At 48.2% G+C, this 25,968-nt stretch overlaps 1 protein-coding gene across 1 annotated transcript in view; it reads right to left on the bottom strand.

Moving 5' to 3' along the window:
* Nucleotides 1–25,259, bottom strand: part of CRYBA4 (crystallin beta A4) — a 133,933-nt gene extending 108,674 nt beyond the window's left edge. The window contains exon 1 of the mRNA XM_075341738.1: nt 25,215–25,259. The gene's annotated coding sequence lies outside the window, so the exon portion shown is untranslated. The remainder of the gene's footprint in view (nt 1–25,214) is intronic.
* Nucleotides 25,260–25,968: the final 709 nt, after the last annotated feature.

The following is a 25,968-nucleotide window of genomic DNA, read 5'->3' as shown; positions in this document are numbered from 1 at the left end:
GCGGATGGAGCACGTTTGGGAGTGCGCAGCATGGCGGATGGACCACGTTTGGGAGTGCGCAGCATGGCGGATGGAGCACGTTTGGGAGTGCGCAGCATGGCGGATGGAGCACGTTTGGGAGTGCGCAGCATGGGAGATGGAGCACGATGGGGGGTGCGCAGCATAGGGGATGGAGCACGATGGGGAGTGCGCTGCATGGGGGATGGAGCACGATGGGGAGTGCGGAGTATGGCGGATGGAGCACGTTTGGGAGTGCGCAGCATGGCGGATGGAGCACGTTTGGGAGTGCGCAGCATGGTGGATGGAGCACATTTGGGAGTGCGCAGCATGGCGGATGGAGCACGTTTGGGAGTGCACAGCATGGGAGATGGAGCACGATGGGGGGTGCGCAGCATAGGGGATGGAGCACAATGGGGAGTGCGCTGCATGGGGGATGGAGCACGATGGGAAGTGCACACCTCCCCCCAACACACACACACACGCACGCGCACTGCACAACACACCACACACACACACTGGGAACCACAAACACTGCCCTACACAGACACACACACACACAGACAACGCTGCACACACACAACACCCAACACACAAACACCGCGGCACACACAAATATACGCACATATCGCACAGCACACACATTGCACAAAACATACCTCCCCCCAAAACACACCACACACACACAAACCGCGCAACACACACACACACACAACGCGACAGACACACAGCGCTCCACAAAAAACGCAACACACATACAACACCGCTCTCATCCCCCGTCACACCCAGACAACACCCAGAACATGTACAGCCCCTACACAAACACTTGGTAACTACACACAACAACATCTATATATATATAACAAAAATCATACATGAACTACACAATACGTAAATTCTAGAATACCCGATGCATAGAATCGGGCCACCTTCTAGTATATATATATATATATATATATATATATTTCCCATGTGAAAGTGCTGAATCTGCACAAATTCAGACTTCTGCAAATTCCGATGAGTGCTAGGTAATCAGAAACTTGTTGACTGTAAGAAGACGAAAAAAGGAGAAGTAAATTCACGTACTGAAACAAGATTTGCATTATTTGTTAGAACATTTAATATTTAGCACCATATTTGTGCTAGATTTTATAGCAGATATTGCACCTGATTAGCAATTCTCCAACATACTTTAATTTGTTTGAAGGCCTTTATATCGAAACTGAGCTTGAGTGAGATGAAAAGATTTTTACTTACTTCCTTATTTTATCTATTTTGCTTATGTTTCATACAATTTATGGTCCCTTCTAATTTTCCATGTCCTCACATAACTATTAAAAAGTAATATTGGGGGAATAGGAACTAAGCAAAATGTACAAGAATTCTGTTTCAGTTTGTATGCCTTGCACAAGAATATTTTGTATTTTAGAAACTTTTTACATCATTCTAGGCAATTTTAAAAAATGTTTAGAAAAGGGGTAATAGTTAAGAATAAACTTAAATTCTGCTAAATTTATGGACAGTATGTCCCATAAGGATGGAAATAGTGTCTGGCATGCCTCAGATGCACCAATCTATTACATAGTGTCAGGAACTGGGATAACTTTGGCACAGCTTCTGCCGGCCTGATATTGTTTTAACCTATCAAAATTATGACTGTATTCATAAATATCCACATAGTGAAGTGAAGATTATCAAGCACTCATCCTCTTTCATTAAATAAAAACATTGAAGCTTATTCTTCCACATGTATATGGTTCTTACAGCATAGAATTAATATATCTCCCCTATTGTCCCAAAAGGCTTAGAGGTCATCAATAACAGTAATATTTCTTTATTACTTGGATTTTTGAATTGACCTCATTTTCTGCGGTAGCACATTCTAAGGAACTGGTGCAGTACAAAAGAAATCTTACAGATAGGATGAGAAAGTTCAGATTATGATCTCAACTTCCCCATACACATAATCGCTTTGCGCAACCAAATGTTTATGTGTTAGTTTATGTGGTGTTTAATAGATGGTGGAAAAACAAAAAGTTAAGTTTTGAGATATTCAGTTTTCTACAGAGAAAAAGGTTATGCCAGAGATATCTAAAGACAAGCAGTAACTGGCATTTTTTTTCACCAATATGGTGGCATTATCAGGAGATTATGTATGTAATTGAGTATCGTAAGGGTAGAGATGGTACTAAAAACTAGAGATGAGCGAACCTGAGGCTTGAGGTTTGGGTTGGGAAATCGACTACCAAAAAAACAAAGTTCAGGTTCGAAATTTGAGTGAGTTACGAGTGCAAACCACTCAAATGAGCAGCAGTGTGCTAGGGTATGAGTGATACTCAGTTCTGTGTGTGCTGCATGCAGTATTTGAATGGGGTAAAATCACCGTGATCAGATGTAGTCTAACAAATTCACCGAAAAGAAAACCGACAAGAGGTCTAATAAGGATAAATCTACAATTGTTTATTAATTCATGCAATAAAAAAAGAAATTCAAGATCAAAATCACATGAACACAATGTGATATATATAGCTGATACATGGAAATAAATAGTACCAGGTAATAACACACAATCCAAAAATCTATATGATGATACCAATGATCTGGAGTTATTAGTAGAAAGTGTAACTTGACATTTATCCCAAAAGTCCAAGACCAAATATGAGGTTTTAGACTGTTGAAGCCATGGTTCTGTGACAGCACACCAGTTAAGAGATTTTTAAAGGAATAAGTTATGCAATATTGTAAATTTATTGCATACTAGCTGTAGTACCTGGCGTAGCCCGGAATAGTAACTGTCTCTCTGTCTGTCTGTGTAGCGCCCCTGAGACTGGTCGCTACAGGGTATATCATTATATGCTTCCCGGGCAGGAAGATGTTAATCTGGTAAGTTTACAAACCCCTCACACCACCATACAGCAGGGAGAAGCAGACACTTGGAAAGGGTTCACAATGTTTCTACACACACTTCCTGGCAGATGCCAGATGGCCTCCATTAATTAGGTCAAGAGTGGTTGTCATAGCAACTTGCAAAAGGGGGAGTAGGAAGATGTCGGTGCCGGATAATGGGAGCATAGTCACGCTTATTATGATCCGGAACCATGGAAGACCACCATAAATCATTGGTAAAAGGTGACAAGTGCATTGGCAACTAATCTGGCCGCCATCCCCTTACTAACCATCAACACTAGAAGTAGCCGAGCGGTGAACTAACATCCTGTGCACAGCGAACCCAGCCGGAGAACTAGCTATCCTAAAGGAAGGAAAGATCAATAACATTCAAAGACTGTGGTGATTTAGGAAAACACAATACACAGATAGATGATAGGATTAGCAAAAGGTGAGGCCCTACTGACTAAATAGGACAGGATAGGAAAGGGACTGATGGTGGCCAGAGAAAAACCCTACAAAAATCCAAAAACCTGATAGTACAAAAAGCCCCTCAGATTGCTAGATCTGAACTCCGTCCTATACCAGGCGCTCTTGTCATACCAATGAACAGAAAGCAGGAACCATTACAAATTCAAGAAGCAACAAACACATGGACTTATAGGAGCAATACTCCAAACATAGCTGCAGGGAGCTTCCCAGCTAAGCAACTGAGAGGGAATATTCTTGCATGCAAATAAACTGACAATAACCACAGTAAATAACAAATTCAGATAAGAGCAAAAAGAACCAAACAACAAATAAAGAGCCAAGCACTTATCTGGGGTAGAAGTGGTCTGGAGCAGGATGTAGCAGGCTGGTGAACAAAGAACAACTGACATCCGGCATAGCCTGCCAGCAGACCAGGGTTTAAATAGGCAGAGAGTTAGCAATGGAAACGCCCATTGATCAACACACCTGGTCTCTGTCCAAAATATTCCTGGCTATAAAAAGCATTTACAGCTGTGATACATGCCAAAGGGAGTACTACTAGGTACTAACCTTGCAGGGTACCCAAACGTTTGCATTTGCCCATTTCCCTTTTTATTAATTTAAAAATGTAAAAGATGAAAATAATATTGCTTTTGCCTAAAATACAAAGGAAATATGCCATCTTTAATTTTATGCCTTTTAGAGATCATTTCATTTTCAACTGGCTTAACTGTTCACAAAAACAGTAATTTTGACCAGGGGTGCCCAAACTTTTGCATGTCACTGAAGGTGCGTTATATACTTATCCTGCTATTACCTGGGTGTTAGTCTACATGCTGTTTCCTACACAAGGCTTATGCTGCGTGTAATTGACTTTGATTTATATTCCTTGTCTCAGACATTTTCAGATTTAATTATTTTTTCTCCTCCTTGCTTTTATGGCATATGGAGTGCTATAATTTAGAGACACTTTTCTTTAATGATTATACATGGAGTAAATACAAAAAGCTTATTACAGCCAAATATAACTAAATATGCTCATATTTTTTACGTGGAGAATGCTTTAAATTACATCCTCATATACGATGCTGGCTCCCCACCAGTTCTCAGTTTTTGTGTGTGGATGAGTGAACCCCAATGGTAAAGTTTAGGGTTCATACCAGACAGCGGGTGTCTGCGGATTGAACTCAAACACAGACTTTTAAAAAGTATTCGAGAAAAAAGTTAAGGAAAATCGAGTATACGCATATAAAATTAAAACATGGCTTCATTGAAAAAACTAAAAACTAGAAAAAACCATGACAATATTCCAAGTAGACTAGATAGTCTGTCTACGCATCATGGTTGTCATGATTAAAAACAGGTTAACTGTTCGAAATGCGTAGACGGACTATCTGGTCTACTTGGAATATTGTCATGTTTTTTTCTAGTTTTTAATTTTTTCAATGAAGCCATGTTTTAATTTTATATGCGGATACTGGATTTTCCTTCACTTTTTTCTCAAGTTTCACCTGACTGCCAGTCAGGCTTCCAGGCACCGCACACTCATTCAACAGTCTGGTGAGCTGTTCATATCTTTACGTTTTAAAAAGTATGTTTCCGTCAGCCAAAGTTCTGGGGTTGTTCATATGCTAATACACTTTGCTGAAATGCTGCAGCACAGCCAATCAACAAGCTTTATTGCATGCAACAGATGCATGTACCCTTGTCATGCAATGTTCTGTTCCAAATTCATTAGGTGTCATGGCAGCATCAGGCTCTGTTCACACTGTAGAGTGTGACAGGCAACCTGATGTCTTCTAGTTGTTCAGCCAGAGCTGGGCGTCAGCTGTTTTATGTCCACTATTCCTCAGCCCTGCCGGAGTTCATTCCTGCTGACCTAGGGAACTCAGCTAGGAGCTCAGGTCGCTAATTACCAAAACACAGTCGTCTCCTTCCTATATAAGGTTCTGGATCCTGGTGCTAAGTGCTGATAATAGCTCCAGCCTGTCCAGCGATTCCGGTCTTATTGTGGTGATCCAATCCATTGGTGATCTGTGGTGTGCTATACTGTGCGGTGTGGAAGTTTTCTGGTTGTTAGTTTACTTCCTCCTTTTGACATTATTTTCAACTGTGTACATATTGTCACTCCTAAAAAAACGGCATGGAATCCCCTCATTTTTGAGAACCGGCCAAGGTAAAGCAGACAGCTGATGGTTGCAGCCCGCAGCTATCTGCTTCACGTGCCCTGGTTATCAAAAATAGGGGGACCCTACATATTTTTTTTTATTCCATATTTACACTTGTTTGCAGGGCAATTGCACCAAATTTGCTTCTTTTTTTGCAGGCTCCTAGCTCTTACTATAATCATTTTACAGCCATTTTAAAGTCCCGAAGTTCGAGTCCCAATTGATTTATATGGGGTTTGGGTCAAGTCACGGTCCCGAACTGAACTTTCAAATAAAGTCTGGCCGAACCCAGCCATCCCGAACTTCCATGGGTCTACTCATGCCTAGTCTCATATTATGGATACAGTGGGTATATCACACTGACAGCATGCATCAATGCTGAAGCTAATCACTGAGTTCAGCTGCTCCTGCTGTCATATTTGGCATAGATGCTTAGCTTAGTATTTAGTTACTGTGATAACAGCATGTGGCCCCAGCTCTCTTCATTGACAAGGTCCAACCGTGTAGCTCTGGGCTGATTCCTGGCCTTTGTCACAATCATCCTTACTACAGGAGGTGACATCATGCATGGAGCCCTAGACCAAGTAGGATTGACAGTCATCTTGTGTTTCTTCCATTTTTTAATAATTGCACCAACAGTTGTTGCTTTCTCACCAAGCTGCTTGCCTATTGTCCTGTAGCCCATCTCACCCTTGTGCAGGTCTACAATTTTGTCCTTGGACAGCTCTTTGGTCTTGGCCATGGTGGAGAAGTTGGAGTGTGATTGATTGATTGATTATGTGGACAGATGTCTTTTATACGGGTAATGAGTTCAAACAGATGCAATTAATACAGGTAATGAGTACAGGGTAGGATGGTTTCTTAAAGAAAAGTTAACTGGTCTGTGAGAGCAATAATTTAGTTGGTAGGTGATCGATTATTTTTTTCAAGCAATAAAATGCAAAATAATTAGTAAAAACTCATACAATGTGATCATCTGAAATTTTCTTTATTCTGTCCTCACAGTTGAAATGTACCTACAATGAAAATTACAACCTCTCCATTATTTGTAAGTGGGGAAAACTTGCAAAATCGGCAGTATATCAAATAGTAGTTTTTTCTCACTGTAGGTACAACACAACTTGTATTGCAACTGATTAATATCTAGGAGTTACCAATATTTTCTGATTCATAGTGTTCGAAAATGTCAAAGATGATGCTTCAAATATAAACCTCCAAGTAGTAGGGGAGAACTATGCTTACCACTGCAGCAATTGACGTGGTCAGTTTGGAATTCTTTCTTGCATTTAATGTGGTGAGAATTAATAGCCACAGATCCAACATGATTGTAACCACATTTGCACATGTTTTAGGCATAAGATGACATTTATGCTAGATTATATGGGTTGTGGTCAGAGATGGCGCACAGAGCAATATAGCATTTTGTGGTTAAGGAAATGTCCCCTTTGCATTTCCTGCTAAATGATGCTAACTTTCTACTCTATTAGTCAATGACGGAGAAAGTACCGTACCGAAATTTAGTACTATAGGAAAAGCTTGTTTAATGAAAGCCCATACACGTATGTAATGAATATGTCCAATATATTGTGTACATACAATATTATCTCCTATCCTAAAATGCACTTCATTATTATACTGATGAAAAAAAATCCAATTTACAAAACTTATCTCATGTAAAGTGGCCTTCTGATAGCGGCTGCAGCCGGGTACTGCACATCCACCCCCTATTCATTTGAATAGCGGGCGCAGTACCCAGCCGCAGTCACTAAACAATTGATATATCTGTGTTGTGCAGCTAGTGAGTAGTTTTGGGTATCGGCAGTCGATCGGTGGGGTGCCCAGTGTCGCCCCCTCACTGATCAGACATTGATGACCATGGATAGGTCATTAATATTAAAGTCCCGGACAACCCTTTTATTACATATAATTTATCCACAGGATAAGTACTAATGTATGATTGCAGGGGGTCTGACCACTAGGACTCTCACCAGTACTGAGACTTACAAAGTGTCTTGTGTGAATAGAGCAGTAGTAGCCAACTCTGTCAGTCCCATCAGCACTGTAGGTGAATGGGCTGAATAAGGTCAACTTTCATGTCTTTTTTTTGCCCCACAAACTTTGTCAGTATGCTATTATGATATGGTTGCTCATTTACTTTTAAGCACTACATGTAATGTTACATTTGGCCAGCATGAGCTTGGATTAGGCCAGTATAAGAGAAGCTTCTATCTCTAGTAGTCAAATAGTTTAAAGATATTAATTGTAAACTTTTTCTTAAATAATAAGAAGTCTCTGCATGACTTATTACACAAGGAGAGACAGAAAGGCATTCTCATAGGCAAAAGGACAAACTGCAAGGTCATCACCACCCATCACTAATGCCTAACTAGAAATGGTGGCCATCCGATTTCACAAAGACTTTTTCAGGGCAGTGGCTACAAGCATAACAAAGGGGCAGTCATGCTTGCACGTTGCTGTGTTGATAGTGGAGCAAGGGGGAAACATGTACCTCATTGACCTCATGTTTTACAAGCAGTATGAAATCACAATCGTTTGTAAAGTTATAAAAGTACAACTCCAGGGTATTGAGAAAATACAGTATATTCTATGGGTTCTATGTATATCTCTTAATAAGCTTGGGCTGGTCACATACAATCATATATGCCACTCTACATTATCGAATGATCCCTATTCATATCATTTAGAACTGGTTCTTAGGTGTAGTGTATAACAATTCCCATCAATAGCTGTGAACTTTACATACCACCATCATGGGTCCATTAATAAAGGAGACTATAGAATAAAGTTGTCAATATATGGGATCCATTGGATATGATGCTTTCGCGGGCGGGGAGGAGGGTGTCAGCACTGCGCTCACCCCTCTGCTCGGGTCCGGCTGCTGCTGCTCAGTGGTGGCATGAGCGGTGGGCCGGATCCCGGGGGTCTCGAGCGGCGCTCCTCGCCCGTGAGTGAAAGGGGATTGGGTTTTGGGATATAGTCTATTGTCCGTGACGCCACCCACGGTTGTGGTGAGTTGTTGACACCACCGCTGCTCTATATGGGGATCCCGGGAGTGATGGTGTAAAGCAGCAGGTTGTTGTGTTGCCCCTCCGTGGGTAGGGGTTGGTGATCCCGGGGCCCAGTGATGAGGTGGGAGGTGCAGGGCCTGGTGGGCGCAGGGACGCGGGGGCAGCGCTGTGCCTTGCGGCACTGTGGTACTCACTCAGCCTGAGACGGTGACACAGTTCTCGGTAAAACACACGGCTGGAAAGACGGTTCTCACGGACGGCTGCACTTGCTTTCCCCAGAAGGTGACGGTCCCTCTGTCCTGCACCTATGTTGTTGATGGTTACGATGGGTTCCCACCAGTAACCCGCTCCCCGGCTTCAAGCTGGACCGGCTCTACTCTTTGCCCGCAGGCGCTGGCCCTCAGAAACTGGTGCCCTGGCGGTGGCGGTGTCTCTGCTTTAATGGTTGGGCTGTTGTCTTCAATCGGGACTTGGTTGTTGGGAGACAGTCGTCCCCTTCACTGACGGATTTGGCAAATTATGGCGACTCCTAGCCTTGCCGGGGTCCGAGAGGCCCCTGCCCTGGTGCTGACTGTTCTTTGTACACTGCTCCAGACCGCCGGGTCACCACCCATCCGCGGTCCTTCCAGGAACCTCCGAGCAATCACACCTCCAGACAGTCACCGCCGTCTGCTGACCTTGCTGTCTCAGTCCGGGGCACACACCCGGACCAGCTTCAGGCTTTCTTACTGTCACTTTTACTCCTTTACTCCAGTTTTCTCCTTTGCTCCTCTACCACTTCACTTCCTTCTACTTTCACTTGACTACTTGTTTACTCCTTCACCTCCTAAACTGAACTGCCTGGTTCTTCCCACCTCCAGAGCTGTGAACTCCTCGGTGGGCGGAGCCAACCGCCTGGCCCACCCCCTGGTGTGAACATCAGCCTCTGGAGGAAGGCAACAAGGATTTTGGGTTAGCTTTGGTGTTCCTAACTGGGGTGTAGGGTGTGGTGGTGTGGCTTGCCCAGGGCGTCACATTCCCCCTTAGCAAAATGCAGACCGTCCACGGGCTGCCCGTCCAACACCGGTTTTATTTTTCTGAAAAATATATAACATTGTAAACCAGTAACATATTTACATTTTTATTACTTCTTCCCATAATGGGAGGCACTTTACTTAAACGTTGCAAACGGTTTACGGTTACGGTTTCCGCTCTCTCCCACCCAAGCAACCTGGCCCTGATGCTGCCCCTAAAACCCAGGCAGCACCCCTTGACCCACAGTCCAGCACAAGTTACCCGAGCGGGATCTGTCCTTCCCCTCCAGAGGGTAGCCACCGGTTCCTATGGTGGCTGGGCCCCAGCCGGCTCTACTGCGGGCCCTCCCTCCAACCTGCCTCTCCGGAGGCGGCAATGCGGAAACGGTAACGGCAAACAACTTATTTACAAGCCACTAACGTTTGTAGTTGCCCTGCAAGTTCACGGGCTTGTCCATGAGCAGTTCCTCATGCAAACTTTTTAAACGGTCCCCACGGGGACAACGGTGCCGGCAACGGCCGGTTTTCCCAATCACAGTGTAGACAATCAGGTGAAGCTTCAATAATCATTTTCTCTTATCATTTTGCAAACTTTCAAATATGAATTCATTGGTGGTCCCAATGGGGACTGCTGCAGCGGGCATCCGCTGCCCTTACCCCGTATAATCGGCTTCAGCTTCATCCGAGGGAGGGGGCGCAGCACTCACTCGGGACTCCTGGCTGCCCCTTAGCTTAGCATCCAGCGCAAAGCCCCCCTTCTCCCCACAGTGCCGGGTGTACTGCACAATGTCGCCCGGCATCAGGTTACGGCCGGGATGCTCTTCAGGCAGGTGGGCATTCACATCCCGCCGGGCTACAAACACTTCGGCCGCCAGGCCCGGTTCAAATATAAACCCATAGCCCCGACGGACATCAAACCGCCTCACCTGCCCCACGTACAGCGGGCCCCGGACACGGAACGTGGCCTGGCAGAGATTCTCCTTCTCCCTTATCGCTCGGGCCACCAGCTCGGCCTTCTTCCTCTCCCGTTCACCGATCTCCAGGCCCAGCGGTACCGGCTCCCTATCCCAATATGGCGCTGCTGCGAGCTCCGGCGCACGGGTCGGGCCCCGCGGGACATCCTGGACGTTGCCCACTGTCAGGAATCTGGGCGGCAGGTCCCGCGGTGTCTTGGCCTTGGGCGCTGCCTTACAGCTACAACCCGGCGCCACCTCAGCCGAGGTGTGGGGGATGGCACAGGGGCTTTCCGCTGCTGGGCCTTCGGCTCGGAGCGGGTCATCAGCTCCGGCTCGGGGGATTTTTCAGGGGATGCCTCTGGTTCAGTTTTTGGGACCTTCCATGGCAACATCTCCAGTCGACTACGGGCTCCGGCTACAGGTCGGCCCGCCTGGGCGGGAACGCTGGGTATTGCTACCGGTTGCAGTGGTAGCAGGCCTAATGGCGGGGTCACGGCCTCCGGGACGGGTGGCGAGGGAGGCAGCGGGGGGAGAGGGCTTGGACCGGGCCCCGCAGCCGCGATGACCGGCCCTTCCAGGGCATCGGGGCGTGGGTCACTCACCCTCCCTTCCTCCGCCTCCTCTTCGCTTCTCCGCACGGCTGCTATAACGTCCGCCACGTCGGTCTCCCACTCCTCCATGAGGAACTGCATCTTGACCTGCAGCCGTTGGTAGAGCTGCGCGGTCCGGATCTCCATCCACGCCGCGGTCCCAGGCGCGGGGGCTACGGTGTCGCGGGACGGCATCCACATGTTGCTGGCGGCTTTTCCCAGGAACAAGATGTCTGCAGAGTCCTGGCGTCCCTGCTTTTATAGCTGCTCTCACATGCAGCCAGCCGCCATCGCGTCCCCCTTAGCTTCTCTTCCGCCACTCCTCTATCGGGGCGGGGTTTTGGCCTTCGCGCCTCTGCTACTCGAGAAGACGCTCGAGCGGGGACTTTTCGCGCCAAAGATGGCGGCTTCTGAAATTTTTCTGCCGGACACCTCCGGCGGTCACAAGGCGCACCTCTACCCAACAGCAGAGCGGTAAGATCCTGTTCGTGACGCCAAGTTGTCGCGGGTGGGGAGGAGGGTGTCAGCACTGCGCTCACCCCTCTGCTCGGGTCCGGCTGCTGCTGCTCAGTGGTGGCTCGAGCGGTGGGCCGGATCCCGGGGGTCTCGAGCGGCGCTCCTCGCCCGTGAGTGAAAGGGGATTGGGTTTTGGGATATAGTCTATTGTCCGTGACGCCACCCACGGTTGTGGTGAGTTGTTGACACCACCGCTGCTCTGTATGGGGATCCCGGGAGTGATGGTGTAAAGCAGCAGGTTGTTGTGTTGCCCCTCCGTGGGTAGGGGTTGGTGATCCCGGGGCTCAGTGATGAGGTGGGAGGTGCAGGGCCTGGTGGGCGCAGGGACGCGGGGGCAGCGCTGTGCCTTGCGGCACTGTGATACTCACTCAGCCTGAGACGGTGACACAGTTCTCGGTAAAACACACGGCTGGAAAGACGGTTCCCACGGACGGCTGCACTTGCTTTCCCCAGAAGGTGACGGTGACGGTCCCTCTGTCCTGCACCTATGTTGTTGATGGTTGCGATGGGTTCCCACCGGTAACCCGCTCCCCAGCTTCAAGCTGGACCGGAGGAGCTCTACTCTTTGCCCGCAGGCGCTGGCCCTCAGAAACTGGTGCCCTGGCGGTGGCGGTGTCTCTGCTTTAATGGTTGGGCTGTTGTCTTCAATCGGGACTTGGTTGTTGGGAGACAGTCGTCCCCTTCACTGACGGATTTGGCAAATTATGGCGACTCCTAGCCTTGCCGGGGTCCGAGAGGCCCCTGCCCTGGTGCTGACTGTTCTTTGTACACTGCTCCAGACTGCCGGGTCACCACCCGTCCGCGGTCCTTCCAGGAACCTCCGAGCAATCACCCCTCCAGACAGTCACCGCCGTCTGCTGACCTTGCTGTCTCAGTCCGGGGCACACACCCGGACCAGCTTCAGGCTTTCTTACTGTCACTTTTACTCCTTTACTCCAGTTTTCTCCTTTGCTCCTCTACCACTTCACTTCCTTCTACTTTCACTTGACTACTTGTTTACTCCTTCACCTCCTAAACTGAACTGCCTGGTTCTTCCCGCCTCCAGAGCTGTGAACTCCTCGGTGGGCGGAGCCAACAGCCTGGCCCACCCCCTGGTGTGAACATCAGCCTCTGGAGGAAGGCAACAAGGATTTTGGGTTAGCTTTGGTGTTCCTAACTGGGGTGTAGGGTGTGGTGGTGTGATGACCTGTGACCCCTGGCTTGCCCAGGGCGTCACAATGCCACTTATTTTATTAATTATAATACACACTATTTAGAGTTTATTATTTTCATTTAGTTATATAATTTTTTGTTACCCAGAGTAGTCAAGTTTATTACTTAGTTTTTGCCATTATCTAATTACTAGTTTAATGATTTCTGTCCTATTGTATTGTGGTGTAATATGTGAAGTTCTGGATTGTGGTTATATTTCCATAGGATGGATAGATAGATAGATAGATAGATAGATAGATAGATAGATAGATAGACAGACAGACAGACAGACAGACAGACAGACAGATAGATAGATTGACCTGAAATATAACCAGAGATTTAAAAAAAAAAAAAAAAGCTATAAAATAACCAAAGAATAATACATTTTTTCTTTAGAAGTCTTCATTAAGTAAAAATCAATAGGAAGTACTCTCCAACCTGTCACTTCAATCTTTTCAGAACTATCAAGCAATTCTTGCAGTACATTTAGAGACTCTTCACTGACAACACAGATGCCATTGATTCTTGTAGTTATACTCGTTTTTCCACTTCCATTTTCCAACTAAGACATACATTGAAAGTGTAATGCTTGGATATGAATCATAGTCAAAGGTAAAGATATCATGAAGGCACCATGTGTGCTGCCCCATGGTAAGGGCTTTATCATTTTTTTCTTTCTTAATGTGTGCATAAAACTGCATAAATGCTCCCCACAATCTTAGTAATGAAAGTAAAAATTACGGACTAAACTACCACTTTTGCTACCAATGTCTAAACTTTGACTCTGTGAATAAGCAAGAAACCATTTCCACCATGGAGCCTCCTCTGAGTTCTTCATGTTTGTAGATTTAGTTTCTTGCTTTCTTAAGAGTACTTCATAACCTACTTTGGATATGATGTTATGTTAAGAAAGGCAAAGTGATATCAAGGGGTTTTTTTGGAAGAAGTTGGCACTAGGATTTTTTTCCTTCTAATCCTTGATCAGTGCTATATCTGTCTATTGTAAAGCCTTCCTAGGATGTCCTAACTATGATCCAAAAATCACTTTTTAATAGTGTCTCAGGACATATATAGGTTACATATACAAGTCATGGGGACGGCACGTCAACCCAGACCAGTAATGCAAAATCTGTTGTACTCAAGCCCATACACTGGTATTTACGTCTCAGAAACATTTAGGCTCCTTCTCCCAGGGTGAAAACCTTGTTTTAAAGATGTCAGTAGCACTTCATGGAGCATGATTATAGCAGTTTCAGCGTGACTTTACTGGGATAAAGCACCGCCGTCGTGACTAGTGTATGAGTTACATATGCTACACTGTTCATTTTCAATAATAGACATGCCACTGGTCATGGCTTACAGGTGAAAGGCTAACTGAAGTAATAATGCTAATCATTCAATCATTGCTTATACACCCTAATATAAAGTACTAACACACTCTAATTGCCCAGAAATGGAGATTTTGATCAGCCAGAAAAGCTGATTTAGACTAGGCGCCCGATTAACTATGACTGGCATTGTGCACACCAGTCTTGATGAACTTGGCCACTGGAGTAAGATGTGCCTAATACATGAAGAGGTGCACACCACCTAAAGATATGAGGAGCATTGCATAACTGGCATGTGTGACGCCCTGGACTAGTCAGGTCGTCCCAGGTAGTCCCATGCACACACACCCCCTCCCTAAAAAGGTGACAGCAGCCAAACTTAAAAACCTTGTCACCACCCTCCAGGTTTGCTGTCCACACCAGGGGGGTGGAGCCAGGCGGTTGGCTCCAGCAACCAAGGAGTTCACAGGCCTGGAGGCGGGAAAAAGACACAAGTTCTAGTGCAGAAGTAGATGAGTCTTGACAGTGAAGGAGAGCGGTCGAGTTCAAGGGCAGACCTGTGACCAGGCCTTCCAATAGTCTACTCACGTGTCTGGGTCGGAGCCCAGGCACCTCTGGCAAGGAGGCAGACGGTGGTGGCCACCTGCAGGAGCTGGGATTACAGCCGGTGGAACCGTAGGGACCGGGGTCGGGCGGTGGCCCGCCGGTACCGAACCGGGGAACCGATTGGAAACCGGAGCACCAGGAGGGGTACTCAGACCCAGTACGAAGCCCAGAACCGACAGGGTCGAGTCAAATCAACTGATTGACGACAGGACTTAAGGACCTTTCCCACACAAGACCCGTTAGAAGACAACAGCCCAACCATACAGGGTAAAGCCACCGCCAAGGCATATAGACCCAAAGGGCCAGCGTCTGCGGGCAAACAGGGCTCCGCCGACAACCAGCAAGCCAGGGAGCGGACTACCGTTGCTTAGGCATAGGAGTCAAACATTCACACAAAGTGGTGCAGGAGAAAGGCGGAAACCACCAACCTGTTAAGGTAGAAGCTGCAGCTGGCTGCGGGCCCCGTTCATCATCCCGTTTGGTTTACCAGAGACTCCAGTGTATTGTGTCATAGTGAGTACACCAGTGCCTTCGGGCCGCGCACCGCGCCGCACCATACCAGCATTCAGAGGAGGGGTCAACACCAAGCTGCGTAACACCGTCCCCGGGAGGCCTAGTTAACGGTAGCGGTGGTGTCCATCCATTCACCACAACCCGTGGGTGGCGTCACGAACCTACATCCCTTCCAAACCACCGCGGCCCCGGCCGTGGAACTCCCCATTGAAGTCCCTGTGTGTAGCGCCAACCCCCTTGCAGAGCGACGTGACCCCCGGGTCCGTGAGGAGCTCGAGCCACTCACCATACAAGCACGGATCCGAGCGGCTCGGCGGTCGCAGCCGAGCCCGCGGGGCGGTACACATCGACTCTTCTCGCGTCTGCGAACAGGATAGAACCGTCCACTTACCTGTGGAAGTGCGCCTTAATATTATCGTTGGCGGCGTCCCGTTGAAAAATTGCAGAATCCGCCATCTTGGGTGCGAAAAGTTCCCACCCGAGCCATCTTCTCCGAGCAGAAAGGGCGCGAAAAGCGAAGCCCCGCCCCCCGAGAGTGGAGCAGTGCAAAGAGCGAGCAGAGTGCCCGGAAAAGACCAAGGGGGGACCGAAAGAAGATGTCCGTACCTATCGGAGATGGCGAAAGGGCGTTAGCTGCGGGAATGGCGGCGCCCAAAGACGGGAGCGTGGCGGCCCTCGCTCCGGTCACAGGAGTGGGGGAGGCCGCAGGTCCAGCAGTCGTCCAGGTAATGCCGATCTCCCTGCCATATGTGCCCGGTGCTACCTGGCTACCCCAGTACGATGGGAAGCTTGCCCCTCCCGATGATAACATGACCATTATTGCGGCCAATGGGCTCCCTATGACCCAGGTGGGATTCAAGGAGGTGACCCTGACCGTGGGACGGACCCAGCTGAAATGCCAAGGGATGATTGTGGTGCTGAATGAATCCAGTGACCGTAACCCGAAAGTGGTCCTAGGGGACCGACGTTATTGAGCACTGTATGGGAGAAGTGTTGAGCCTGCTGCAGCAGCTGTCTGCCACTGCAGGAGGAGGTCAGCAGAGGGCCCTAAAGCGTGAGATCTGGGCCCTCCTGCACCGGCAGCAAGTGAACCTGACAGGTGGAGAGATTGGTGGAGATTGGTGGATCGGGTGATGGATGCAGCCCCTTTGGTGGTCCCGCCAAGGAGCGAGATGATGATAGGCCCCCAGCGACGGGATTACCCGGCGTTGGTGGAACCTTCGCCTTCGGAGCACTGGCCCACAGTAATGGTAGCCAGAGGGGTGATTTACGTCAAGAAGGGGTGAGCGCCTGTGAGAGTGCTGAATTGCGGGGATGAAGAGGTTAGGCTCCCCCGCTACACCACCATAGCTAAGCTGTACACCATAGACACCCACGCCATCCATGAGACCACCCCCACTACCCCTATACCTATCATGAGCAGTGACACCCCATCTACGCAACTGGAGGAGTGGTGCCGGGAGTTACATGTCGGCACTGAATCTACCCCAGTACACCACAAAGACGGGGTATACAGGGTAGTAAGGGAGTATGGGCAGGTTTTCAGCAAGCACCCGCTAGACTTCAGGAGGATTAAGGGGGTTCAACACCATATACCCACAGGTACACATCCACCCATTAAGGAAAGGTACCAGCCGATACCGCCAGCACCCTATCAATGCGCCAAAGACATGTTGAGGAACATGAAGGAAGCAGGGGTCATCCGGGATAGTTGTAGTCCCTGGGCAGCTCCATTGGTGCTGGTAAAGAAGAAAGATGGTACCATGAGAATGTGTGTGGATTACCGGAAGATCAACCAGATAACGCATAAAGATGCCTACCCTCTCCCCCGCATCGAAGAGTCGCTGGTTGCGTTAAAAACTGCTAATTATTTCTCTACCTTTGACCTCACCAGTGGATACTGGCAGGTGGCGGTCGCGCAGGAAGATCGTGAGAAGACTGCATTTGCTACCCCCATGGGACTCTGCGAGTTCAATAGTATGCCGTTCGGGCTGTGCAATGCCCCTGGGACCTTCCAACGGCTCATGGAGTGCTGCTTGGGGCATCTCAACTTCGAGACTGTTCTATTGTATCTGTCTGATGTGATTGTGTATTCCAAGACATATGAGGCCCACCTGGAGCACCTAGCAGAAGTGTTCGCAGCCCTCTCCAAGTACGGGATGAAGCTGAAGCCCTCTAAGTGCCATCTGCTGAAACCCAAGGTGCAGTACCTCGGACATGTGGTGAGCGCAGAAGGTGTAGCCCCGGATCCGGAGAAGGTTGCTGCTATCCAGAGCTGGCCGCGACCGACCACAATGAGGGAAGTGAGGCAGTTCCTGGGCCTGGTGGGCTACTACCGCCGTTTCATCAAGGGGTACACGAAGATGGCCGCACCCAAGCAAGACCTCCTCGTGGGACAGACCAAGAATGGGAGAGCCCCCGGCCCCCTGTTTGTCTGGAGCGAGAAACATGAGAAGTCTTTCCACCAGTTGAAGTCGGCCCTGACGGGAGAAGAAATCCTGGCTTACCCCGACTACGGTCTCCTGTTCGTCCTCTACACCGACGCCAGCAATGTGGGCCTGGGTGCGGTCCTGTCCCAGGTACAGGACGGGAAGGAAAAAAAGTGATCGCCTACGCTAGCAGAAAACTCCGGCCGACGGAAAGGAACCCCGAAAATTACAGCGCCTTCAAGCTTGAGTTCCTAGCCCTCGTGTGGGCAATAACCGAAAGGTTTAAGCATTACCTCACGGCAGCGAAGTTCACTGCCTACACAGACAACAATCCGCTGACACATCTAGATACCACCAAACTGGGCGCCCTGGAGCAGCGGTGGATGGCTCGACTGTTCAATTACGATTTCACTATCAAGTACAGGGCCGGCCGCAAGAACACCAACGCGGATGCGCTGTCTCGGATGCCGCACCTACCTGATGAAGGGGTGGAGGACGACGACCTGGAAGAAATTGAACCCGCGTTCCATTGGCCACAAGATGAGAAGCCCTGCGTTAACCAACAGCAGGTGAACCTTGACCCGCTGCCCAACCAGGCATGGCAAGAAGCCCAGGACCAGGAACCTGCGGTCCAGCTGGTCAAAGCCATGATCGCGCAGGGCTCCTCCAGGATGGATCCCGCAGCCCCCTCAGGAGGTCAACGGCTTTGGAAGGAGAGAAACCGGCTGTACTTACATCAGGGGAAGCTGTATAGGGAGATGATCAATCCAAAGACCCATGAGAGGTCCGCCAGCTGGTGGTCCCCCAAGCCAGTGTGCCCAGGGTCCTGCAGGCCTACCAGGATGGTGCAGGGCACTTCGGTTGGAAAAAGCTGGAAATGTTGCTGAGAGAGCGGTTTTACTGGAGTGGGATGCGAGAGTCTGTGGAGGCCTGGTGTCGAGAATGTGGCCACTGCACACTGAGAAGGCGGGACGAAGCCAGCCAGAAGCGAAGCGGGTATACCTATGCCCTGACCATTGTAGACCACTACTCCAGGTTCATGGTGGTTGTCCCTGTTAAAGATTTGACGGGCCGTACTGCAGCTAGAGCCTTCCAGGCCTACTTCTGCCGACCGCACGGCTACCCAGAAAGGGTGCTCACGGACCAGGGCTCGGCCTTTGAAGCAGAGGTGTTCCAAGAGTTCTGCCACTTGTACGGGTGTAAGAAGATCTGGACTACGCCATACCATTCCCAGACTAACGGGATGTGTGAGAAAATGAATCACCTAGTCCTGAACCTCCTCAAGACACTACCGTTGGAGAAAAGGAACCTGTGGCTGGAGAAGTTGCCTGACCTGGTGGACATGTACAACAACATGTACAATAACATCCCCTGCAGTTCCACCAAGTACACGCCTGCGTACCTGATGAGAGCCCCACCGGGACGGCTGCCCGTGGAGCTAGAAATGGACATAGAGGCACCCGAAGCCCTTCCTTCCACTAACAACTGGGATGCCAAGCGACAGATGCAGTACCGCCAGATCCAGGAGTATGTGGAGAGGAATCTGCGCCAGAACCGTGAAAAGCAAGAGCAGCGCTTCAACAGGCGGGCTCCGGCTACCCCCTTTGAACCCGGGGATGTGGAATTGAAGCACAAGAGGAGGACGCATAAGCTCGACGATCAATGGGAGAGGACCCCATATGTCATACAGCCCACTGGATGGGAGAACGAAAAGACCTATCTGATCAGTCGCGACCAGGGGAAGACCACGGCTACCGTTTCAAGGGACCACCTGAAGAGATGCCCGGATCCCTTGAGGCTAGTGGATGAGGCTCCGGCTCCCGTGCCAAGCGGGGAAAAGAAGAAAGAGGTGATTCATACCGGTGGACTGGCCTATGCAGAATGGTGCGATATTCGTTCGTAATAATGTTCCCACAACCCGTGGAAGAGATAAAGACGGAAACTCCCACCAGCGAGCCACCCGAACAAGCGCCCAGGGATGCATCTATACTACGCCCCCGTAGGTCTCAACCTGCCATACCTGACACACGGGAAGAGGGATCGGTTGTCCCCTCTGTCCCACTGCCTTCCCCTGACAACACTGGTCCCAGGAGGTCCACATGCTCCAACCTAGGTAGACCCCGCTTAGGTACAGGGAGACTGCAATTTAGGGGTGCAATATGGTGATTGTGAAAATAGCTGAATGACTGAGCACTAATCACCTGAGGCTTTCACCTGATTGACAAAGTTAAAGGCAGCGGAACCCGGCTGCCAAGTTGAACACAGACCCCGTTGGGACTTTGTTTTTGCCCCATTTTCGAAAGACAAGGCCGAGAACTGGCAGACCACCCAAAAACTTTTGGCCATGTAAATAACAACCCCCCCCCCCGTTAACCAGTCTTCCAGTTTCACAGCCTCCGGAGAGGCAGACTGGAGGATGGGCCTGCGGGAAATAGATGGCCGAGGCCCGTCACCACTACAACCGGTGGCCATCCTCCGAGTCAGGGGTCCCCTGGACGTGGGGCCTCTGAAAAGACAGGCAGATGTGAAGCCCTGCACCCATCCCGTTGGATAACGCCTGGGCCCGTTCCTGGACTGGGGAAAAGGGGTGCTGCCCATTTCTTAGGGGCAGCATCAATCCTCAGGTTGTTTGGGTGGGTGACTGAAGGACCCGGTCCCGTTATTAATAAAGGTTTACCATTTGCAACGTTTAAGTATGTGCCTCCCATAAGGGAAGATTTAAAAAGCCAATATTTTAAGGTTATACAACCGTTCGTATACATGTACTGTGTTCACGTTTTTTTATCTTTCAGAAGCAGAAAAAAACAGCGATGGACGGGCAGCCCGTGGACGGTCTGTATTAAACCAAGGGGGAATGTGATGCCCTGGACTTGTCAGGTCGTCCCAGGTAGTCCCATGCACACACACCCCCTCCCTAAAAAGGTGACAGCAACCAAACTTAAAAACCTTGTCACCACCCTCCAGGTTTGATGTCCACACCAGGGGGGTGGAGCCAGGCGGTTGGCTCCACCCACTGAGGAGTTCACAGGCCTGGAGGTGGGAAAAAGACACAAGTTCTAGTGCAGAAGTAGATGAGTCTTGACAGTGAAGGAGAGAGGTAGAGTTCAACGGCAGACCTGTGACCAGGCCTGCCAATAGTCTACTCAGGTGTCTGGGTTGGAGCCCAGGCACCTCTGGCAAGGAGGCAGACGGTGGTGGCCGCCTGCAGGAGCTGGGATTACAGCCGGTGGAACCGTAGGGACCGGGGTCGGGCGGTGGCCCGCCGGTACCGAACCGGGGAACCGATTGGAAACCGGAGCACCAGGAGGGGTACTCAGACCCAGTACGAAGCCCAGAACCGACAGGGCCGAGTCAAATCAACTGATTGAGGACAAGACTTAAGGACCTTTCCCACACAAGACCCGTTAGAAGACAACAGCCCAACCATACAGGGTAAAGCCACCGCCAAGGCATATAGACCAAAGGGCCAGCGTCTGTGGGCAAACAGGGCTCCACCGACAACCAGTTAGCTGGGGAGCGGACTACCGTTGCTTAGGCATAGGAGTCAAACATTCACACAAAGAGGTGCACGAGAAAGGCGGAAACCACCAACCTGTTAAGGGAGATGCTGCAGCCGGCTGCAGGCCCCGTTCATCATCCCGTTTGGTTTACCAGAGACTCCAGTGTATTGTGTCATAGTGAGTACACCAGTGCCTTTGGGCCGCGCACTGCGCCGCATCGCACCAGCATCCAGCCCACACCTGTCCCCTCGCCTCGGCACCTCCCTCGGGCCCCCAGGACCATTACTCCCCTACCCACAGAGGGGTCAACACCAAGCTGCGTATCACCGTCCCTGGGAGGCCTAGTTAACGGCAGCAGTTGTGTCCATCCATTCACCACAACCCGTGGGTGGCGTCACGAACTTACATCCCTTCAAAACCACCACGGCCGTGGAACTCCCCACCGAAGTCCCTGTGTGTAGCGCCAACCCCCTTGCAGAGCGACGTGACCCCCGGGTCCGTGAGGAGCTCGAGCCACCCACCGTACGAGCACGGATCCGAGTGGCTCGGTGGTTGCAGCCGAGCCCGCGGGGCGGTACACATGCACCTTCATCAGAGGAATGTGCAACTTATTTAGGTGTTCTACACCTGAATTCTAGCATAAACATCTTAATGCATCAGGGCCATAATTCTGCTTATTTTTGGCACATTTTTGTGACAGATGATGAGATGACAGCCACCGAGGCTGGAAGACATCTGTAGAAATGTTGATCTGCTACGTTGGGGTTTTTATCCTCATTGTCAGGTCCTGAAATTAGCTGCATCTCATCTATAGACGCCCAGCTCAGACCACAGATCTAGGCAGAGATTCATCATCAAATTGTCTTTTTAATTTATGTCTTTGTCATCCAAAAACAGCAGCTTCCAGACCATATATGAATGACAAGTAATTCAGAAACAGGCTGTGTAAAATCTCTCTAAGAACAGCCGTACGTTAGGGTTCACCTCCCGATAATGAGCATACAATTTGTGCTGTCTCCTACTAAACACTTTATAGATTCTTCATAGAAGCCATTTCAGGAGAGAATTTAGCGATAGTCACTCATTTCTCTTAACAACTAAAATTATCATCAGCAGAATTATCATCCGCTCTGACGCTGGAGTGTACTTGTAGCTGTGTTATTGATTGACACAAGAACATAATTACTTTTTTACTGTCAAACAAAAAATCTATGATTTCATATTTTTCCACTATATTGCAGAATATGTGTTTAACCCCTTTACTCCCGAGCCTGTTTTCACCTTCCTGACCGGGCCATTTTTTGCAATTCTGACCAGTGTCACTTTGACAGATTATAACTCTGTGAACTTTGTGAAAATATTGAAAATTTAGCGAAAATTTTGCAATTTTCAAACTTTCAATTTTTATGCCCTTAAATCCGATAATTGTGTCACACAAAATAGATACCAGATATCATTTCCCACATGTCTACTTTACATCACCACAATTTTTGAAACATAATTTTTTTTTTTAGGAAGGTTGAAGGGTTCAAAGTTTATCAGCAATTTCTCATTTTAACAACAAAATGTACAAAATCATTTTGTTAAGGGACCACATCACATTTGAACTGGCCGAGGTGACAGAAAATACCCAAAGTGAAAACATTCTAAAAACAACACCCCTCAAACTGCTCAAAACCACATCCAAGAAGTTTGTTAACTCTTTAGATGCTTCACAGGAACTAAAGCAATGTCAAAAGTAAAAAATGAACATATTTCATTTACCGCAAAAAAATTATTTTAGCCATAAATTTTGTATTTTCACAAGTGTAATAAAAGAAAATGCACCATACGATTTGTTGGAGAATTTCTCTTGAGTATGCAGATACCACATATGTGGTGGAAATCTACTGTTTGGGCGCACGGCGGGACTTAGAAGGGAAGGAGCGCCATTTGACATTTTGAATGCAAAATAAGGTTGAATCATTAGCGGACGCCCCAGACATGCCTAAAGAATGGAGCCCTACCACAAGTGACCCCATTTTGGAAACTATACCTCTCAAGAAATGTATCTAGATGTTTGATAAGCACCTTGAACTTCTGGGTGCTTCACAGAATTTTATAATGTTGAGCCGTAAAAAAAAATATATACATTTTTACCACAAAATTGTTATTTCAACCAGATGGCTTTTTTCATAAGAGTAACAGGACAAAATGCACCATACAATTTTTTAGTGCAATTTCTCCTGAATACCCACATACCACAAGTGGTCAAAAACTACTTTTGAAGCACAGTGGAAATTGAAGAAGGGAAGTAGCATCATATTTGATTTCAGATGTAGTCAGAATTCTTTGCGGGTGCCATGTCACATTGGCAGAGTCCCTGATGTGCCAGAACAGCAGAAACCCCTAACAATTACCCCATTTTACAAACTGCACCCCTCAATTAATTCATCCAGAGGTGCAGTGAGCATATTGACACTACAACTGTGTTACAATATGTTACACTATTGGGCGGTGAAGAAAAAATGATTACATTTTTACCACTAAAATGTTGTTTTAACCCCACATTTCCAATTTTCACAAGGGGAATAGGTAAAAAAAGTCCCCATAATGTATTACACAATTTCTCCTAGTGCCCTATCATGTGACTGTACAGTACTGTTTGGCTGCACCGTGGGCCTTGGGAGTAAAGGAGCGCCACTTGATTTTTGGGGCAGAGATTTTCCTAAAATAATTTGTGGACTCTATTTGCAGAGCCCCTATGTACTAGAACAGATGAAATCCCTTCAAGTGACCAAATTTTGGACATCACACCTTTCTGGGAATTCATTGATTTGGTATCCATGGTGTAAAACGCAGTGAATGTTGCAGAATTAAAAATTGCAAATAAGCCCTTGTCGTGCCCAGTACATTGTAGTGCTCATACACTGAGTCCAGCTCGTGCTTCTGGAGACCTGCAACCAGTAAATTAAGCGGGCTATCTTCACTACAACAAAGCCAAACATGTGGATGCTACCTGTGGTTTACGCACATTGTGGGGCTCAGAAGGGAGAGGGGGAATTGGATTTTGGAGAGCAGATTTTGCTGGATTTCTTTTTTGAGGGGGAAGCCATAGCACTATCTTGGATCTTCTCATACCTAATCAAATGAACTTTCAGCGTCTCCCACTCTCACACTACTTCCTCATCTCGCCCCCTGTCTGTCGTTGTCCCCCAAAGTTCAGTTCTTGGACCACTCCTGTTCTCCATCTATGCCTTCGGCCTGGGACAGCTCATAGAGTCCCATGGCTTTTAGTATCCCCTCTACGCTAATGATACGCAAATCTACCTCTCTGGACCTGACATCACCTCCTTACTAACCAGAATCCCACAATGTCTGTCTGCTATTTCCACCCTTTTCTTTGCTCGATTTCTAAAAGAGCATGGACAAAACAGAATTTATTTTCTTTCCTGCTCCTCACTCAACCCCCCCAACTGACCTATCTATCAAAGACAATGGCTGCTCACTTTCCTCAGTCCCACGTGCTCGCTGCCTGGGAGTAACTCTAGACTCTGCTTTCTCTTTCAAGCCACACATTCAAGCCCTCTTCACCTCCTACCGCCTCCAACTCAAAAATATTTCCCTGATTTGTACATTTTTTTCCCAAGAAGTTGCAAAATCCTAGTGCATGCCCTTATTATCTCCCACCTGGACTATTGCAACCTCCTGCTCTGTGACCTCCCTTCTAAACATCTTGCAACCCTACAATCTATTCTAAACTATGCTGCCCGACTAATCCACCTGTCCCCCCGCTACTCCCCGACCTCTCCTCTCTGCCAGTCCCTTTACTGGCTTTCTATTGCCTAATGACTCCAGTTCAAAACCCTAACCATGACCCACAAAGCCATCCACAACCTGTCTCCTCCTTACACAGTACTGACCCACACGTAACCTTTGTTCCTCACACAATCTCCTTCTCCCCACCACCTCATCCAAGATTTCTCCCGTGCACCCCCATACTCTGGAATGCTCTGCCAGAACATATTAGACTCTCTCCTACCTTGACAAGCTTCAAAAGGAACTTGAAGACCCACCTCTTCCAACAAGCCTACAGACCTGTGCATGAAAATAAAGAAACATTAATCCTTTAATCGTTCCCGATTGGTCAATAGCGCGGCTATACAACCCGATTTCTATATTTACCTTTTCATCTGCTAAACCTGGGGCTGCAGCTATTCACCTGGACACTACATGTGTTTATAGGGGTTGTGACTGGCACAACTCCTATAGGTTAGTTTTATTTTGTTTATTACCCTTTTTTTTATCTGGGTAAGACCCTATTTGCACTTCTCTTCCACCGCTTTACATATATTAGTAACCCTCAGTCTGCTATAGCATTATAGAACCATCTCTAAACTCATCTACTGTATGCGCACCCATCCACTGCAGACTGTGAGCTCTCGTGGGCAGGGTCCTCTCTCCTTCTGTATCAGTCTGTGCCTTGTTTTGTTTATGGTTATTGTACTTGTCCCTACTATGTCTACCCCTTTTCACATGTAAAGTGACATGGAATAAATGGCTGTATAATAATAAATAATAATAAGAGCACTTTTCCAGAGCTTTTGTGATGTGGAAATACCCTATATTTCCGTTAACAGATGACGTACCTGAGTGGGGACTTTGTATATTTGCGTTGAGTTGAATTCTATTTGTTGGCAATTTGGGTGCAGAACATTTTTGATCAGTTCATGTTTATCTTGTGCTCTATGCTGAGCACTTTAATCGGGGTTTTATGGAGTGGGGCATTGTAGAGG

Source organism: Anomaloglossus baeobatrachus, chromosome 1 (assembly GCF_048569485.1).
Source record: "Anomaloglossus baeobatrachus isolate aAnoBae1 chromosome 1, aAnoBae1.hap1, whole genome shotgun sequence".
Taxonomy (NCBI): domain Eukaryota; kingdom Metazoa; phylum Chordata; class Amphibia; order Anura; family Aromobatidae; genus Anomaloglossus; species Anomaloglossus baeobatrachus.
This window is presented reverse-complemented; position numbering and strand designations above follow the sequence as displayed.